Source organism: Suncus etruscus, chromosome 13 (assembly GCF_024139225.1).
Source record: "Suncus etruscus isolate mSunEtr1 chromosome 13, mSunEtr1.pri.cur, whole genome shotgun sequence".
NCBI lineage: Eukaryota > Metazoa > Chordata > Mammalia > Eulipotyphla > Soricidae > Suncus > Suncus etruscus.
In genome coordinates this window covers 82,902,865-82,920,452 of record NC_064860.1, presented here as the reverse complement: position 1 = coordinate 82,920,452, position 17,588 = coordinate 82,902,865, and positions in this window count along the sequence as shown.

Here is a 17,588-nt window from a genome sequence, read left to right as displayed (position 1 = left end):
GCAAAACATAGAGAGTGGAGTGAATAGCATCTTTGACAAATGGAAGATGGCTGGAAAATATGGCTATAAAAAAACACAAACATACACTATACACAAAAGTTTACTAAAAATGGATTGAAGACCTTGATGTTAGATCCAAGTCTCTAAAATATATCAGGAAAAAACACAGACCGAATACACCATGATTTTAACTTCAAAGTTCTCTTTAAATATTTAGCTCCACTGGCAGGGAAGAAAGGACAAGTAGGACTGCCTTGAAGTATGAAAATAAATACTTATACACCCTATTTGTGATAAAGTGCTAATATCTATGATGTAAAAAGAACTCTGAAATCTTAAAGACTAACAAGAAGTCTTGAAAAAGTTGGAAAAGAGCTGAACACTTCTAAAGAAGGCATAAAATGGTCAATAAATACTTTAAAATGTGTTAATTATCTATTGACTATTGTGTAAATGCATTTCAAAACTATAATAACATATAATCTTATACCAATGATAATGGCCTTTAGTAAAAGACATAAATAGCTAGTTCTTATAGCAATTTGAAAATAAAAGAAACACTTTATCACTGGTGGTGGAATAGCAAGTAAATGAAGATGTTTCAAAACTTTAAAATTTAGCTACCATATGATCTAAAAATTCAACTAATAGCTGTTGAGATATCAGAGTTCTTTTGTTTTTGTTTTTGTTTTTTGGATCACACCAGTGATGCTTGGGGGTTACTCCTGGCTATGTGCTCAGAAATCACTCCTGGCTTGAAGAAACATATGGGACGCTAGGGATCCAACCCAGGTCTATCTTGTGTCAGCCATGTGCAAGACAAACGCCCTACCGCTGTGCTATTGCTCCGACCCCAAGAAATCAGAGTTCTTTTTATATCACAGATATTAGCACTTTATTAGAATCTGGGTATGCAAATTTTAATAACAGAAATACTAATTTGAAAAGATACATGCATGCCTATTTTCATTGCAAAGCTAGTTACAATAGCCAAGAGCATGAAAGAATCCAAGGGCTCAACAACAGTTAATAAATCATCTATGAACTTTGAATAAAAGAAAGAACTTTAATTATTTTTAGAGTTTTCAGGTTTCCTGAGTATTTCTCAGAAGCCAGATCCCTAAAGAAAAAATAAAAGGAAAAGAAAAGGAGTGCATTGCCGGGAAGATGTCAGGGGAAAAGGATTTAGAACTTTGAGAGGTTTTCTCTCATAATTTTATTATACCTATTAGATCTATTTTAAATATATATGTATATATATTTTTGTTTATTTTGTTTTTTGGTCCACACCCAGTGACACTCAGTGGTTACTCCTGGCTATGAGTTCAGAAATGGCCCCTGGCTTTGGGGGAAAATATGGGATGCCAGGGGTAGAACGAGGTCCATCCTAGGTCAGCCACGTGCAAGGCAAACACTCCAGCCCCAATATAGATATTTTTAATATCTTTATTTAAACATCTTGATTACAAATATGATTGTGGTTAGGATTCAGTCATGTAAAGAACACCCCCCTTCACCAGTGCAACATTCCCAACACCAATGTCTCAAATCTCCCTCTATTCCACCCCACCCCCACCTGTACTCTAGACAGGCTTTCCAGTTCCCTCATTCATTCACATGGTTATGGTAGTTGTCAGTGTAGTCATTTCTGTTACTGCACTCACCACTCTTTGTGGTGAGCTTCATGAAGTGAGCTGGAAGTTCCAGCCCTCCTCTCATTGTCTCTGAGGTTTGTTGCAAAAGTGACTTCTATTTTTCTTAAAACCCATAGATGAGTGAGACTATTCTGTGTCTCTCTCTCCCTCTGACTTATTTCACTCAGCATAATATATTCTATGTACATCCATGTATAGGAAAATTTCATGACTTCATCGCTCATGATGGCTGCATAATATTCCATTGTGTATATGTACAACAGATTCTTTAGCCATTCATCAGTTGAAGGGCATCTTGGTTGTTTCCAGAGTCTGGCTATTGTGAATAGTGCTGCAATAAATATCGCTGTGAGGAAGGGATTTTTGTATTGTATTCTGTGTTCCTAGGTTATATCCCTAAGGGGTGGAATAGCTGGGTCAAATGGAAGCTCAATTTCCAATTTTTAGAGGAATCACCATATCGCTTTCTATAGCGATTGGACTAGACAGCATTCCCACCAGCAGTGGATAAGAGATTCTTTCTCTCCACATCCCCGCCAGCACTGATTGTGATGTGTGCCAATCTCTGTGGTGTGAGATGGCATCTCATCATTGTTTTGATTTGCATCTCCCTGATGATTAGTGATGAGGAAAATTTTTTCATGTACCTTTTGGCCATTTGTATTTTTTTTTTATCAAAGTGTTCATATCTTCTCCCCATTTTTTTGCATGGGATTAGATGTTTTTTTCTCGTGAAGTTCTATCAGTGCACTGCATATTTTAGATATTAGCCCCTTATCTGATGGGTATTGGGTAAACAATTTCTCCCACATGGTGGGTGACAGTTGTATTCTGGGCCCTATTTCTTTTGAGGTGCAGAAGCTTCTCAGCTTAATGTATTCCCATATGTTTATCTCTGTTTTCACTTTTTTGGAAAGTGCAGTTTCCTCCCTGAAGATGTCTTTAGTCTCAATGTCATGGAGTGTTTTACCTACGTTTTGTTCTATATACCTTATGGTATCAGGTCTGATATCAATGTCTTTAATCCATTTGGATTTTACCTTTGTACATGATGTTAACTGGGGTTCTATGTTTGCTTTTTTGCAAGTGGCTAATCAGTTCTGCCAGCACCATTTGTTGAAATGGTTTTCCCTGCTCCACTTTGGATTTCTTACTCCTTTGTCAAAAATTAGGTACTTGTATGTCTGGGGAACATTGTCTGAGAACTCAAGCCTATTCCACTGATCTGAGGGTCTGTCTTTATTCCAATACTATGCTGTTTTGATAACTATTGCTTTGTACTACAGTTTGAAGTTGGGGAAAGTAATGCCTCCCATATTACTTTTCCCTAGGAGTGCTTTATCTATTCGAGGGTATTTATTGTTCCAGATGAACTTCATTAGTGTTTGATCCACTTCTTTGAAAAATGTCATGGGTATCTTTAGAGGGATCTCATTAAATTTGTATAATACTTTGGAGAGTATTACCATTTTAATGATGTCAATCCTGCTAATCCATGAGCAGGGTATGTGTTTTTATTTTCGGGTGTCTTTTCTTATTTCTTGGAGCAGGGCTTTGTAGTTTTCTTTGTATAGCTCCTTCAAGTCTTTGGTCAAGTTGACTCCAAGATATTTGAGTCTGTGTGGCACTAATGTGAATGGGATTACCTTCTTGACGTCCATCTCTTCCCTATCATTATTGGTGTATAAAAAGGCCATTGATTTCTGTGTGTTAATTTTGTAGCCTGCCACCTTGCTATATGAATCTATTGTTTCACAAAGCTTTTTGATAGAGTCTTTAGGGTTTTCTAAGTAGAGTATCATGTCATCTGCAAACAATGAGAGCTTGACTTCTTCCTTTCCTATCTGGATTCCTTGCTATAGAAAGTACTATGTTGAAGAGGAGTGGTGAGAGCGAACAGCCTTCTCAGAATTTAGAGGAAAGGCTTTTAGTTTTTCTCCATTGAGGATAAATATTTGCCATTGGCTTGTAGTAGATGGTTTCAACTGGATTGAGAAAGGTTCCTTCCATTCCCATCTTGCTGAGAGTTTTGATCAAGAATGGGTGTTGGAACTTATCAAATGCTTTCTCTGCGTCTATTGATATGATCATGTGATTTTTATTTTTCTTGTTGTTGATGTTTTGTATTATGTTGATAGATTTACGAATGTTAAACCATTCTTGCATTCCTGTGATGAAACCTACTTGGTCATAGTGTATGATCTTCTTGATGATGCATTGGATCCTATTTGCCAGGATTTTGTTGAAGATCTTTGCATCTGCATTTATCAGGGATATTGGTCTGTAATTTTCTTTTTTGGTTGCATCTCTGTCTGGTTTCAGTATCAAGGTGATGTTGGCTTCATAAATGCTGTTTGGGAGTGTTCCCGTTTTTTCAATTTCATGCTTAGATGATTTTCCTCCAGCTTCTGATTTTGAGTCTGTTTGTTCTGATCATTCAGGTGTGTGTTTTTCAATTTTCATGGAAGTAGCTCCTCTTGAAAGATTTGAAAAAATTCATTAGTAAATCCATCTGGGCCTTGGCTTTTCTTTTTAGGCAGACATTTGATTACAGTTTCAATTTCCTCCATAGTGATGGGGATGTTTAGATATGCTACATCCTCCTTACTTAACCGTGGAAGATTATAAGTGTCTAAGAATTTATCCACTTCTTCTAGGTTCTCATATTTAGTAGCATAAAGTTTCTCAAAGTAGTCTCTGATTACCTTTTGGATCTCTGCAATATCTGTCGTGATCTCCCCCTTTTCATTTCTAATACAGGTTATCAGATTTCTCTCTGTCTCTTTCTTTGTGATTTTGCCAATGGTCTATCAATCTTGTTTATTTTTTTCAAAGAACCAACTTCTGCTTTCATTGATCTTTCGGATTGTTTCTGGGTTTCCACTTCATTGATTTCTGCTTTCAGCTTTGTTATTTCCTTCTGTCTACCTATTTTTGGTTCCTTTTGTTGGTCATTTTCTACTTTTATGAGCTGCATCATTAAGTTATTCAGGTATGCCCTTTCTCGTTTCCTGATACGTGCTTGCAAAGCTATAAATTTTCCTCTCAGGACCACTTTTGCTGTGTCCCATAGATTCTGGCAGTTTGTGTCTTCATTATCATTTGTTTCCAGGAAAATTTTGATTTCCTTTTTGATTTCATCTCGGACCCACTGGTTGTTCCATACTAGGCTGTTTAATTTCCAATTGTTAGTTTTACTTCTGTGTACCTTTGTAATTCACATCTAATTTCAGAGCCTTATGGTCAGCAAAGGTAGCCTGCAAGATTTCTATCCTCTTTATTTTATGAAGGTATGTTTTATGTGTCAGCATGTGGTCTATCAGAGAATGACCCATGTACATTAGAGAAGAATGTGTATTCAGGTTTTTTGGAGTGGTGTGTCCTATATATATATCTACTAGTCCTCTTTCTTTCATTTCTCTTTTCAGGGCTAGTATGTTTTTGTTGGGTTTCAGTGTGGTTCATCTATCAAGTGTTGACAGGACCATGTAGAGGTCTCCCACAATTATTGTGTTATTATTTATGTCTTCTTTCAGATTTGTCAATAATTGTATTACATAGTTTTCTGGTCTCTCGTTGGGTGCATATATGTTTAATAATCTGATTTCTTCTTGTTGTACATATCCCTTGATTAGTACAAAGTGTTCATCTTTGTCCCTTACCACTTTTCTGAGTATAAAGTTGGTGTCATTAGATATTAATATGGCCACCCATATAAATTTTTAAGGGTGTTGTTTGCTTAGATGATTTTCCTCTAGCCTTTGATTTTGAGTCTATATTTGTTCTGATTATTCAGGTGTGTTTCTTGTAGGCAGAAGAAGATTGGACTCATCTTTTTGACCCATTTTGCCACTCTGTGTCTTTTAATTAGTAAATTTAGTCCATTGACATTGAGGGAAATGATTGTCATAGGATTTAATGTCATCTTTGTAGATAGGTTTGCTGTGTTTGTTGGTCTCTCTTGTCTAGAGTAGACCTGTCAGTTTTTCCTTTAAGGCTGGTTTTTCATCTGTGAAGTTTATGAGCTCTTGTTTATCCATGAAGCTATGTATCCTTCCTTCAAGCCTGAACGTGAGTCTGGCTGGGTTCAGTGTTCTTGGTGAGGCATTCATTTCATTCAGTCTTGTCACAATATCCCACCACTGTTTTCTGGCCTTGAGAGTTTCTTGTGACATGTCTGCTGTGAGTCTTAAGGATGCTCCTTTGAATGTAATTTCCCTTTTTGATCTTGCTGCTTTCAGTATTCTATCTCTACCTGGTGGATTTGTCATTGTAACAAGGATGTGTCTTGGGGTGTTTTTCTTTGGGTCTCTTTTAGCTGGTACTCTTTGGGTGTGCAGGATTTGATTGCATGCAGTGTTTAACTCTGGGAGTATCTCTTTGATGATGTCTTTGACAGTTGATTCTTCCTGGGGATCTCCTACCTGGGACTCAAATGATTCTTATGTTGTTTCTGTTGAGTTTATCAAAGACTTCTATTTTTATCTGTTCACATTCCTTGAGTACTTTTTCCATTGCCTGATCATTTGTCTTAAGGTTCTTTTCCAATTTCTTCTGCTGTGTTGAGTTTTTCTTCATCTCATCTGCCAGCACATTGATTCTGTCCTCAGCTGCTGTTAACCTGTTGGAGAGGCTATCCACTGAGTTCTTCAGTTGATCTACCATGTTTTTCAGATCTTATTTCAGTTTGGAGTGTTCTGATTTCTGTCTTTGTGTTCTGTTCAGATCGATCTATGCTTTCTTTGAGTTCTATGAACATCTTCCATATTTGTATTCTCAGCTCTTTATCCGAGAGGTTAATCAGATGGTTGGAATTTTTTGGGTCATCGGAACTATTGTTTCCATTCTCTGTGTATGGTGTTTGCCTATGAGGTTTCCCCATTGTCAGGCTTGTAGTGTGATTTTTTTTCTGCGTGTTGTGGTGGGGTTTATTGGTTAGAAAGCGTGTGCAGCTGCGAAGCAAAGTGGAGTGGCTGCGCTCTTCTGGGGCCTCTAGGTGACAGTTTTGGGGGGGGGGTTCGCTTCCCAGGGCTCTGATGCGAGCTTCAAGAATTCGGGAAAGACAAAAGCACAGGACAAAGTTCTCTTCAGGTCCTCGGGGTCCTCAGAAGAAGCACAGCAGGGCAGAGTCTACGCAGGTAGAGCAATCAGCACTCTGCCTGGCAACTCCCACAGCCAGCCAGTTCTTACTCACTCACTCGCTCACTGGGCAGCTTCAGAATGCAGTTTTTTGGGGGTTCGCTTCCCAGGGCTTTGAGGAGAGTTTCAAGAATTCAGGAAAGGCAGAGAAGCACAGGACAGAGTTTCCTTCATGTCCTCAGCACCCTCAGAAGAAACCCTAATATAGCTATTAATTCTTGCTGAAGTTTTTACTGTTCTGAGATGGATCCAGTGACATTCAGTCTTATCAGCCTCAGTTCATGCATATCGATGGGGGTCTCCATCATAGACTGTCAAAGGGGTTGGTGACAGAGTATACCCTTTTCAGATCAATCTTAGTTTTAACACTTTCTGAAACTTATTATCAAAGGCCCTCTGCCTACCCACTCAAACATATAAAAATAATATACCACATTAACATTATAAATGAAAAACACATAATTTTATCCTTTTTAAATCTTTATTTAAACACCATGATTACAATAGTGATTGTAGTTGGGTTTCAGTCATAAACAGAACACCCTCCTTCACCAGTGCAGCATTCTCACCACCATTGCCCCCTTTTACCCACCCCACCCCCGCTTGTATTTTTTACAGTTGCTTTATTAGAACTTAGTATGCATAAATATATCACATATTTTATACATACAGATATTTTTGAATGCATATTTGTAAGAATAATAGAGCATAGAGATGAGATCATTGGGGATCAAATCTAGTCATTGAGACATATAGGTCATCTGCTGTACAAATTGAACCACATCCTTAGCCTCCTCCTGTCTTCTTTCTTCTCTTCTTTTCCTTCTTCCTTCTCCTCTTCTTCCTCCTCTTTTTCTTCTTTCTCTTCTTTCCCTTCTTACTATTCTTTGCCCTCTTCTGACTCTCCTTCCTCCTCTTCTTTTTCAGAAGAAAAGGATGAATCCTCTTCATCTTCCCCCTCTTCTTCTTACTATATTTTACAATAATCTTCTTGTTTTTCTTTGCCTTATGCTTACTCTTCTTTGCCTCATTTTTCTTACTCTTCTTCTTCACCTTATTCTTCTTAAAATTCTTGTTCATCCTCTTTCTGTTCCCACTCATCCTCCAACTCTTATTATTCTTGTTCTGGGTTTCTGGGACTTTATTGATTCCTATGTTGTTTCTGTTAAGTTTCTCAAAGACATCTATTTTCATCAGTTCACATTCTTTGAGTAGTTTAGCCATTGGTCATTTGCTTTAAAGTTCTCTTCTCATCTCTTCTGTTGTATGGAGTTGCTCTGCACCTCATCCTCTGGCTCACTGACCCCCTTTGCAGCTGCCGTTACTCCAGTGAAGAGGTTTTCATTGAGGTTTTCAATTCACAAGCCGAGTTTTTCAGACCTGTTATTTCAGTGTGAAAATTTCTCATTTCCATCGTCAAATCCTCTTGATGCTTAGTTGTGCTCTATTCAAGTCTATCGATGCTTTTTTTAAGCTCCCTGAACATCTTCCATAATTCTACTCTAAACATCTTATTTAAGAGAATACCTAACTGTTTGGTACATTTCGGATTATCAGGGCAGCCATCTTGATTCTTTAAAAATGGGGTTGTACTGCAAAATTTCCCCATTGTTAGCTTGTAGATTGCTTTTTACAATGTGCAGAACTGGGGATCAGGGGTTAAAAGATAAGCGTGGCCACTCTGCTTTACTCCGTGGCCAGGCTCCTCTGGTGTGGGTCCTGGAGAGATGATTATCCTTGGTATCTCTGGGATGCCTTCCGCAGAAAAGCTAATTTCATCATAATAAAGTCAAAAACCAAAAGTATTTGGATGAAATTTAGTGCTCTTTATAAAACTATCAACATTCTATAAAAAGAGAAAAATCATCTCAACATCACATAGACAATATGGTATTAGAGAGAGTTCAAGGAATCAAGATTGCAGCCTTTAGGAGGGTGGAAGAAAAAGGAGTTTATTCATGTGGGCTAAGAGTTTAAGTAGCTTTGGACTCAGCCCCCAAACAGAATACACCCTGTTTTCATGTTTTCAGATGGGGAAGCAAGTAAATAAGCTATCATGAGCTTATTAATAAACTTTAATTGAGCTTATCATAAGCTAAATTGCAGTTAAGGGTAATGTGGCTTTGAAGAACAAAGGATTTTATAATAACTCTTTAGTTCAGAATTCTTTATCTCCTTCCTTCACTCCCCTTTATGCCAGTATCTCTGGCAGTTTTCTTTCCTCGTCAATTTTCCTTATACTTCTTTCTCTACTTGCCTTCCTCTACTTGAACTTATCTTTCATTTAACTCTATATCTCCTGGTTCCATTGGAAACTGAACATATTCTTTCTGCACTATTAGATGCAATCTGGCTGCCTACAACTAATCTCTGATAGAACATTCTAACCCATTCACAACTCATGGCCCAATTAGGAGGAGGGAAAGCTGTGCTTTCACTGATCCTAAGAATAGTTTGTTCATGTGGCCCAAATTAACCACATAGTGACCCATCTTTTATGGGGACAGAATCTATTCTTGATTCACTCCAAAAGTTTCCATGCATATTCTCACACTAATACTCACATATTAGCAAAAATACAACATTCTTCTTGTAATATGGCACAAATTTACTTTTTATACTGTAAGGAGGTCTAATCTCCATTTCTTCAAGCAGGGATTTAATTGGTCTTATACTTTGACACTCTCTGATGAACTGCTATAGTATCTTCTATTTGTAGGAAGAGCTAGCTATGCTGGATTCCCGGAGCAACAGCACTCATTTTGGCTATACCTGCCAAAAGAGAGCTCCCAAAAGAATGGGCAGGACAACAGTTCATTTTATTCTTGAAGTGGACAAAAGCACCTGATTCCCTGGAAAGATATATAAATAGGGCACAAAGAATATTACCTGACACTTTGCATTAGCAGGGAGGCAAGTGAAGATTCCTCCATTTGGGCTTGTTGCTATCACCTTACAATTACACAATGAGACTTTCTCTCTGGGTTGGTGTTTAGTAATAGGCTTGTGTCCTACTAAAATTTTTCAACATAACTTGAGCTCTTCTCTGGACTTTTCTAACTGGAGGCACAGATTCAGCATCATCAGAAGCATTTGATACATATAAGTAAGATTACATGGCCAAATTACAGCAAGTTCATTGCTAACACTTCTTCCCAGACCCCCATGTTCAGGTATGGCAATTTTCAAGCCACTTCCTAGAATTACCATCACCAAAATGTTGTGCTATAATGCCCTGAACGTGCATCTCAGGTGGAACAGCTAGAGTCAGCCTCGATCGGGCAGTTGGTGTTGTTCACTTCAGAGCAGATGGAGCCTGCCTTCAGTGTTCAGTGTTTCTTGCAGGGTCTACTGCTCTGGGGCCATGCTGCATTGGCATGCGAGTGGCAGTCTGGGGAATGATCCAGATTTCACCACTTCATTATAGTAAAATAATAGGGTAGGAGTGGGTCGACTCACCCTCCTCTACTGGTAGAGGGCTGGCTGGATTAAGTGCTGCTTCAAAATGTCTTAGTAGCCAGAGACAGCAGGAAGGGTATGCTGTTCTCATTTCATGTCAATCTAACCACCAGATTTTAGTTTCTAAGGTTTCTAAGGTACAATAGCAAATGAGTAGCCATTGGATTTCAGTCCTAGCAATCTGGAACGAGAAGCTTCTGCCATGCATAAACCAGCCAGCTTCCAGGGGTGGCTGGAGCAAGGCTGAAGCTCTCTCTTCGCTTGTTTCTTCCAAAGATGAATAAAGTCCAGACTGTCTGGCTACAAACTAAACTTTCTCAGGCTGGGCAGAGACAACTGCATATCTGGTGAGCCTCCATTTCCCTCTAATGAATTGGGTCTCTACCATCGGCAAACTTAAGTTTTTATTGAATTATCTACATTTAAATCAATGCTGGGGCCGGAGAGATAACACAGTGGTGTTTGCCTTGCAAGCAGCCGATCCAGGACCTAAGGTGGTTAGTTCGAATCCCGGCATCTCATATGGTCCCCCGTACCTGCCAGGAGCTATTTCTGAGCAGATAGCCGGGTGTGGCCCAAAAACCAACAACAACAACAAAAAATCAATGCTATTATAATTTTTCAAATATTTCTCTAGATCTTGGATTTAATTTTTTCAAAATGCAACTTAATAAAATAGTTTATATCTCTATATTTATCATAGTAAATTATGGGTTAAATTTACTTCTGAAACATATTGCCAGTCATGTATAGATTGCTTTTACCTAAAGCTTAGTTTAAGTTTAAATGGTCTCTCTTGGTTTAGGGGTAAAGTTTAGAACTGGGTCTCCTTTATGGGGCCATAAAGGATTTCCCAAGATACAAGTCTTCCCCAGTTTGCTTTAGTTTTTTCCAAAACCATTTGTAGGGTCATGTCTGTTGCTTTATCTTCCGCTGGGTTAGAGCCTTTCCCATGATCTCGCTCTTTACCAATTAAAATAGCCTTATAGGCTCTCATTTGCTGAAAGTAGAGTAGTATGCCTGACCTAGGTCCATTCAAGGTGCTTAGTAGACCCCACTTTTGGTGTATCAGGAATTAAAACCAATCTTGGGCTAATTGAAACTTGAGTTAATATGAAAAATGACCAAGATATTTAAGATTATTTGCCATTGGAATTCACCCACAAAACCAGAGTTTTTCATTGATTAATTTCAACTTATATCACAAGGCTTAACATTATCTGTCTTCCTGTGTCTATGCTAACAAAAAAGATTGTCATGAACTAAAATATATGAACAGTGTAAGTAGGAAAAAAGTATTTTGCTTACATCTTGATAAAGATCTCTATATCACTTCAGGTAAATTAAACAAGAGTTTCTTAAATCTTATAAAACAGACAATACCTAGTATTATCAAAAACCTAACTTTACATTTGGATTTATCTTTAATAATTTGTTTATTTAAGTAGGATACTTTAATTGGTTTTCAATAATTCTTAAGTAAAATTTTTATAACCTTAAGTTATTGTAAAATATTATTTAATCACACATTTAATCAGAGTAGCAGAATTGCCAACAGCAGTACAAAATTCAAAATTGCAAATATAGGTTACTTTTGTTTAAAATCAAGAACAAGTTTACATAAGCCTATGGAGTTTATTTTTACTCAGATAATATTCTACTTTCTCTTTTTCTTAAAACAATAATTTAATTGTTATTTATAATTTTTTGTTTTACTAGGGCTCTTTTTAAAGAAGCACAACTTCTCAACTCATTAAGTTCCTTTCATTTTATTCTACTATCAAAACTTCATTTTTTATCTTCTATTTGAAATCTAGTTCTTTATATCTCTTATTCAGAAAAATGAATTTTCATTCACATGCATTTTCAGAGCACAGTTCTGATAGTCTTATAGACAGCCTGTACATTTAAAGCAATCTTTAAAAACAAATTTGTTCTTTTATACAAAAGTAATAATAATCTATTATCAGAGAAATATAAATTCAGATTGTACATAAATATCATTTCACACTAGAACCAATGGCACATATAAAAATATTCAGAACTATTTGTGTTTGTGGGAACATAGTAAAGATGCAAAAGTTTTAATTTAAATAAATTACTCTATTTAAACACAGTGGTTGATAAGGTTATTCACAATAAACTTTTTTTTACAGTTACAAATTGTTCATGATTGAGTTTCAATTATAACAGTATAAACACTCTCCACCAATGAACATTTCTCTCCATCAATGTCCCTGTTTTTTCTCTCAACCACCACCACTGCTTCTATCTCCTCTGCCTACCACTGTGGCAGATATTTTTTCCTTTTTTTTGTTTTGGTTTTTGGGTCACACTCAGTGATACTCCTGGCTATGAGCTCAGAAATCACCCATGGCTTGGAGGACCATATGGGACACTGGGGGATAGAACTGTAGTGTGTCCTAGAATAGGGTATACAAGGCAAATGCCCTATCACCTGTGCCATCTCTCCGGCCCCAGACATTTTTCTAGTTCTTCTCTCTCTTTCTATATTCATTATTTTTGTCCTTAGACACTTATGGTTTGCAATATTGTTACTAAAGAGATATCATACATATCACTGTCTCCATTTAGCACCTTGTTCTTTTTTCATAGTGATCGTTTCTATTTGTGTCATAATTGTTCTTTCTTTGCCCTAACTGCACTGTATAACTATTTGTGTCAAGCTTTTCTAAGATGGATTGGTCCTCCTGACCCTGGTCTCAATTGTCTCTGGATATTATTACCATACTATCTTGTTCTATTTTCCACAAATGAGTGCAATCATTCTGTCTCTCCCTCTGATTCTGATTAGTTTATCTCAGCATAATACTCTCCATATTTGTTCATGTATAAACAAATTTTATGATTTTATTTTTTTCTAACATGGCAATTTTCCCAAACCTGCACAATATTGATCTCATATTGTTTTCTTACATAATAAAGATTAATTTCAACTTAATTTAATTTTAAAAACTTAGTGGACTACCTATTTACTCCATTGTGCTTCAGGAAATAAGTTCTATCCCAAGATCTGATATAAGCTGATCCTTACCTGCATCACTTTGTGGGGGAGATATATCCAGTGGTCAAGGTTTAATCCTGGCTCTGTATTCATGGATCACTCCTAGTCAACTCTGAGGACCATATGTGGTACTCAGGCATGCCAACTGCTGTACTATTAATATAGCCTCTGTGTATAACTTCTAAAAAATATTGTAAAGCTTCCACACTGATGGGTAAAGAGCTATCTCCTCAAGATCCCTGAATACATTCTCTTCTCTTTATTCTTTGCAAATCCCTTTATTTTCACTCATGATTCCATTAGGGTTATCCAGGATTCAGTATATGTTTTCATGAGTTAGTCCCAAATTCTACCTGTTGAAATTTTTTCAGTATTTCACTTTGTGTAGCTTTTAACCCAAAAATTCTTAGGGATTACTCCTGATTTTGCACTGAAGGATTACTCTGTCAGTGCTTGGAATATTGGGGATTGAAAATCTCAAGGCAAGTGCCTTACCTACTGTACTATCTCTCTGACTTCAATGTCTAACTCTCTATGGAGTCATTATAAGAATTAAATAGATTGGCATGCATTAATGTATTTTGAATATCTTTTTTTTTGTTAGAGGGGTGTTGGGGTGATCTTCAGTTCCAATTTTTCTTTGACTTTGTCAACCCAGTCATCCCGGGACATGGCCATTATCTTTTTTTTTTTTTATTTAAACACCTTCATTACATACATGATTGTGTTTGGGTTTCAGTCATAAAAGGAACACCACCCATCACCAGTGCAACATTCCCATCACCCATGTCCCAAATCTCCCTCCTCCCCACCTGACCCCTGCCTGTACTCTAAACAGGCTCTGCATTTCCCTCATACATTCTCATTATTAGGACAGTTCAAAATGTAGTTATTTCTCTAACTAAACTCATCACTCTTTGTGGTGAGCTTCCTGAGGTGAGCTGGAACTTCCAGCTCTTTTCTCTTTTGTGTCTGAAATTTATTATTGCAAGAATGTCTTTCATTTTTCTTAAAACCCATAGATGAGTGAGACCATTCTGAGTTTTTCTCTCTCTCTCTGACTTATTTCATTCAGCATAATAGATTCTGTGTACATCCATGTATAGGAAAATTTCATGACTTCATCTCTCCTGACAGCTGCATAATATTCCGTTGTGTATATGTACCACAGTTTCTTTAGCCATTCGTCTGTTGAAGGGCATCTTGGTTGTTTCCAGAGTCTTGCTATGGTAAATAGTGCTGCAATGAATATAGGTGTAAGGAAGGGATTTTTGTATTGTATTTTTGTGTTCTTAGGGTATATTCCTAGGAGTGGTATAGCTGGATCGTATGGGAGCTCGAGTTTCAGTTTTTGGAGGAATCTCCATATTGCTTTCCATAAAGGTTGAACTAGACGGCATTCCCACCAGCAGTGGATAAGGGTTCCTTTCTCCCCACATCCCCGCCAGCACTGTTTGTTCTCATTCTTTGTGATGTGTGCCATTCTCTGTGATGTGAGGTGGTATCTCATTGTTGTTTTGATTTGCATCTCCCTGATGATTAGTGATGTGGAGCATTTCTTCATGTGTCTTTTGGCCATTTGTATTTCTTCTTTGTCAAAGTGTCTGTTCATTTCTTCTCCCCATTTTCTGATGGGATTAGATGTTTTTTTCTTGTAAATTTCTGTCAGTGCCTTGTATATTTTAGAGATTAGCCCCTTATCTGATGGGTATTGGGTGAATAGTTTCTCCCACTCAGTGGGTGGCTCTTGTATCCTGGGCACTATTTCCTTTGAGGTGCAGAAGTTTCTCAACTTAATATATTCCCATCTGTTAATCTCTGCTTTCACTTGCTTGGAGAGTGCAGTTTCCTCCTTGAAGATGCCTGTAGTCTCAATGTCCTGGAGAATTTTGCCTATGTGTTGTTCTATATATCTTACGGTTTGTGGTCTGATATCGAGGTCTTTAATCCATTTGGATTTTACCTTCGTACATGATGTTAGCTGGGGGTCTAAGTTTAATTTTTTGCAAGTGGCTAGCCAGTTGTGTCAACACCATTTGTTGAAGAGGCTTTCCTTGCTCCATTTAGAATTTCCTGCTCCTTTATCAAAAATTAGGTGATTGTATGTCTGGGGAACATTTTCTGAGTATTCAAGCCTATTCCACTGATCTAAGGGTCTGTCCTTATTCCAATACCATTGAATATCTTTATGCTCATTTTATTATGATGTGAAATCCCAGAGAATTAAGTGACTGGTCAAAATCATGTTATCAAGTAGAGAAGATATAATTTAGTGGTATTTTTTTGTTGTTTTGTTTTCTTTTGTTTTGTTTTGTTTTTGTTTTTGGGCCACACCTGACATTGCTCAGGGGTTACTCCTGGCTGTCTGCTCAGAAATAGCTCCTGGCAGGCACGGGGGACCATATGGGACACCGGGATTTGAACCAACCACCTTTGGTCCTGGATCAGCTGCTTGCAAGGCAAACGCCGCTGTGCTATCTCTCCGGGCCCATTTAGTGGTATTTTTATGGGGGGAGATTAGGGCCATATCTGGAGGTGCTCAGATACTATTCCTGGTTCTATTCTAAGGAATGACCCTTGACAGTGGTGAGAGGAGCAATTGCAATATCAGGGATCAAACTGGTGTTGGCTGCATTGCAAAGCAAGTGCCTTAACTCTATCTCTCAAAAAATATTAATAATCTTAAACTTAAACATAAGCAATTTAATTCCAGATCTTATTCTCTCGCACTGCCTCATTTTTTCATAATAATCTTTAAAAAAATGAAAAGGAAAAGTTACTCAGGATCTCTCTCAAAAATATATATAATACTGAAACCTAAGCAATATAATACCAGAATTTATTTTCTCCTATTGCCTCATTATTTTTCACAAAACATTACATTTATAAAAAAAATTAAATAAAAATTAAAAGGCTATCCAATATCAATTGAATTTCAGGCACTGTTAGAGGCAAGTATAGGAAGATTCAAATATAAATTAAGAGTAATTTTAGGAAAGATAATGTTTCTATCAAGAAGCACTAGAAGTCATGGGTAACTATAACTCAAAGACAAAGAATTTTCCTTAATAAACCAAAAGTGAAAATGCACTGTTAATGCATATTATTTGAATGATTGTTCCAATTTTCCATTATGTAACAACAGACAGTAGATCGAAAACAGGAAATTGTCAACTTTCCAAAAGCATCCCCAGGGATGTAGCAGCAATAGTTTCAAATGCATCTTGGCCAACTCTCTTTTTGTCTTGGAAGTAGATGATTAGCCATAATTGGAGGTGATTACTAATAAGAGCAGGAGAAAACTGAATCAGTTGTGCCAGCAATTGTTGTAAATGCTTAGTGAAGGAAAGCAGATGCAACACTTATCCCTTCCATTTTCCATTGCCTAACCTTTCTCAATAGTAACACTCATTTTTGTTTTGTTATATTTGGGGGCCACACCCAGTGGAGCTAACTGGTTACTCCTGGTTCTGCTCTCAGAAATTACTCCTCGACAGCTTGGGTAACCATATGGATGTCAGAGATCAAACCCTAAATGGTCGTGTGCAAGGCAAACTCCCTACCCTCTGTGCTCTCACTCCAGCTTCCTAGATAGTAACATTCTTCCTGGTTCAGTCTCCAACTCTCTATAGGGTTTGTATTTAAAGTTTTTATTAAAAATGCTTACCTAAAATAAGTCAGTATCACTAATCAGAAACCAACTGTAGCTCTTGTTTCCCATTCAAGATTCAAGACTAGATTCGAGTAGCCTTAGCCCAACTGTCTTACACTTATTTGAAATCTTCAAATATTCTAATAAAAAAATTCTTCCTTCAGTGGAATGACTTTTTATTTTCACCGAAAAGAATGAAAATTACAAGACCCGAATATTTTTGTAATCTCATGACAGTTTTACACATTATCATAACCAAAAGTACAAAAAGAAGAGTTTCTGTCAACATTTGCATTTTCAAATGTCAAATACCACACATATTCTATGAATAATCTCTATTCAATAAGCAATTTGAAGAGCATTTAATAAGCTGAAAAATAATACCTACCTGAGTTGAGAAATGAAATCTCATAACACCAGCTTTCATTTCAAATGAACTCCAGGTGGCAGCTAGACAATTTGCCACATGATAAAAGCCTGACACTTACTGGAAAACAGTCTCCAACTATTAAGAAAAAAATGAGTAGGACACTCAGTAGAGAATAGACAGTGTTGTGCTCAAACCGCTATGTTATTTTGCCAGAAAAAAATTCAATCTGTGTACAAAATACTTTTTCTCTTGTCTTTTGATCTGAGGTAGCACTTGTCCAAATGGATG